This window comes from Mustelus asterias, unplaced genomic scaffold (assembly GCF_964213995.1).
Source record: "Mustelus asterias unplaced genomic scaffold, sMusAst1.hap1.1 HAP1_SCAFFOLD_243, whole genome shotgun sequence".
NCBI classification, from domain to species: Eukaryota; Metazoa; Chordata; class Chondrichthyes; order Carcharhiniformes; family Triakidae; genus Mustelus; species Mustelus asterias.
In genome coordinates, this window is record NW_027590214.1 from 508,490 (window position 1) to 511,345 (window position 2,856).

General features: G+C 43.0%; 1 non-coding gene across 1 annotated transcript; it reads left to right on the plus strand.

Annotated features, from left to right (window-relative positions):
* The first annotated feature begins 537 nt into the window (after positions 1–537).
* On the plus strand, positions 538–610 carry trnav-aac (transfer RNA valine (anticodon AAC)). The gene has a single exon. It is a non-coding gene; the product is annotated as a tRNA-Val (tRNA).
* Positions 611–2,856: the final 2,246 nt, after the last annotated feature.

A 2,856-nucleotide genomic window follows, 5' to 3' on the forward strand; every position in this document is an offset into this window, starting at 1 on the left:
CAGAATGTTTCACTCACAGAATAAAGAGGGATGAAGTATAACTAACAGATCATTCTTAAATCTCTTCCCTTTAAAGATATCTGATTTTGTTTAAAAGCTGACTGTCTCAAATAAGCACCATGGGATGTGTACTACCCAGTGACTCGATTCCTTTTGTTGGTCAGTCATGCTTGCAATTCAATGTTGTATATTTCAGAGATATTCAATTCAGAATGAGGTGATATGTAATTAACAAAAATATATTAATATTAAACATTGAACAGCAAACAAGCACTGGGTGGAGCTGGTTAAAATTATTCGAAGGAAGATGAGAATGATGCATTAATGATTGAGCAGAAATCATTGCTCCTTAGATGTTTGCTGGACGACCACTTTTAAATGTTGAAGTTCAAGATGAGTTGAGAAATCAAGTTGAAAGAAACGTTTTTTGTCTTGTATTAATTGACATGGGCTCTCAGTGTAACCATTCGAACCTGCAGCAACACAGTGGAGGTGAATATTGCGGTCAGGCCAATTGGTGGCGCTCTGCTGTCAGTTGTTTCTGTAGTGTAGTGGTTATCACGTTCGCCTAACACGCGAAAGGTCCCCGGTTCGAAACCGGGCAGAAACATTAATTTATTGTGAGGGTAGTTTTGCATGGCTTCAGTTTTTGCTGCACACATTCCGAATCTCGATGTTGCAGCCATATTATCTTTGCTCTAAACTCGGCCACAAATGCTCTCAGCAAAATCAGAAATGCTGTAGTTTAAGACGCAATGAGGAAATAAATGTGTGTATTTGGACACCGTGCGCATATCAGCAACTTGTTCAAACCACAACAGAACTTAATGGTTTTATAAATGCAGACTAACATAGTTAATCACCATCTGAAACATGTCAAATAGTATTGTGTGCTCATAAAGACAGACACAAGTGAAACTGTAAATGAACTAGAGGAAATGGCAGACATTGCCCAGAAGCCTCTTTTTAAAATTGTTCTTCATAATAAAGAAATAGGAAAAAGCACTCAGGCAGATGAAGAAATCGAGACTCAGTGTAGATCTGCTGGACTTTCCTATAGATGAACGGGATTTAAGCACCAGAATATTTCACACGCAAAATAATGAGGGATCAAGTACAACTAACAGATCATTCTTAAATCTCTTCCCTTTAAAGATATCTGATTTTGTTTAAAAGCTGACTGTCTCAAATAAGCACCATGGGATGTGTATTACCCTGTGACTCAATTTCTTTTATTGGTCAGTCATGTTTGCAATTCAATGTTGCATATTCCCGAGATATTCAATTCAGAATGAAGACGTATGTATTACATACATGTATTAATATTTAATATCGAATAACGAAACAAATATTGAGTAACCAGCCAACGATTCAAGTCTGGATGACCCTTCATCAGAGCTAAGGGCAAAGAAAAGCAGAAAAGATTTAAATTATGGGTGGAAGGGTGGAAGGGTGGAGAGCAGGAATGAAGAAATGGAAAAATGGAAATGAGAAAGAAGTATGATAAAAATGGGTAAATGAGATGAAAAGAACAAACAGTATGAAATAAAATAAATGGAAAGGGGATAAAGGTGGCGGGGCGAGTTCATGCTCTGAAGTTGTTGAACTCAATGTTTATTCCAGAAGGCTGTAAAGTGTCCAATCGGAAGATGAGGTGCTGTTCCTCCAGTTTGCGTTGGGGTTCATTCAAACATTGCAAAAGGCCAAGGACGGACATGTGGACAGGAGAGCAGGGTGCTGTGTTGAAGTGGCAAGAACTGGAAGTTCTGGGTCCTGCTTGCAGACGGACTGAAGGTGTTCAGCAAAGCGATCACCCAGTTTGTGTTTGGTCTCTCCAATGTAGGAGAGTAGACTTCATGGGGAGGAGCGAATGCAATAGACTAGACTGAAGGAGATGCATGTGAATCGCTGCTTCACCTGAAAGGGGTGTTTAGGACCTGGGATGGTGAGCAGGGAGGAGGTAAAGGGGGCAGGTGTTGCACCTTCTACCATTGCACGAGAAGATGCTGTGGGTAGGGGATGGGATGTTGGGTGGGATGGAGGTGTGGACCAGGGTGCCCCAGAGAGAACCTTCCTTGTGGAATGCTGATGGGTGTGAGGGGTGAGGTGAAGATGTGTTGAGGAGTGGCTTCATGCTGGAGTTGGCAGCAATGGCGGAGGATGATACTTTGAACACGGAGGCTGGTCTCTGGTCTGGTAAAAAGCATGAACAAGGGGAGCCCTGTCCTCTTTCTAGGAGGGAGGGGAGGGGGTGCGAGCAGTGGCCTGGGGGATGAGTTGGACACAGTCAAGAGCCCTGTCAACCACAGTGGATGGACTCCGCACAGTCACCCAAGGCAAGAATCAAATCCAGATCCCAAGCACTGTAAATGCTAACCACTGTTCCACCCGGAAGGATCAGCCTGGTGGTAGCTTTACTCATGGTATCCAGTTGCACTGGAGGTAGAATGGGAAGGAAATAAAAGTAAAATACTGCGGATGTTGGAATTGGGAAACTTAAACTGAAAATACTGGATAAACTCAGCAGACCTGGCGGCATCTGTGGAGAAACCTATTAACAATGGATTCTTATGATTTTGGTTGCTGAATGAGGAGACAATGTCCTTTCGGTTTTATTGACGTTTTATGCGGCGTTACGGTTGAAGCGATAAAAGCAATATTTTAAATATCTCTGATATTAAGTGATGTCCATCTTTGTGTGGGGCAGACGTCCTCCGTCTGGACGGAAGATGAAGAACCAATGTGCCCTTAACAAAGATGGCGACGATGTGGGGGGCGGGGCAATGGGCAGTGTACGCAGAACGCTGAGGAGGTTGGGATCGCACATGCGCATTGCAGCGGGTGTGGTTTGTTGAC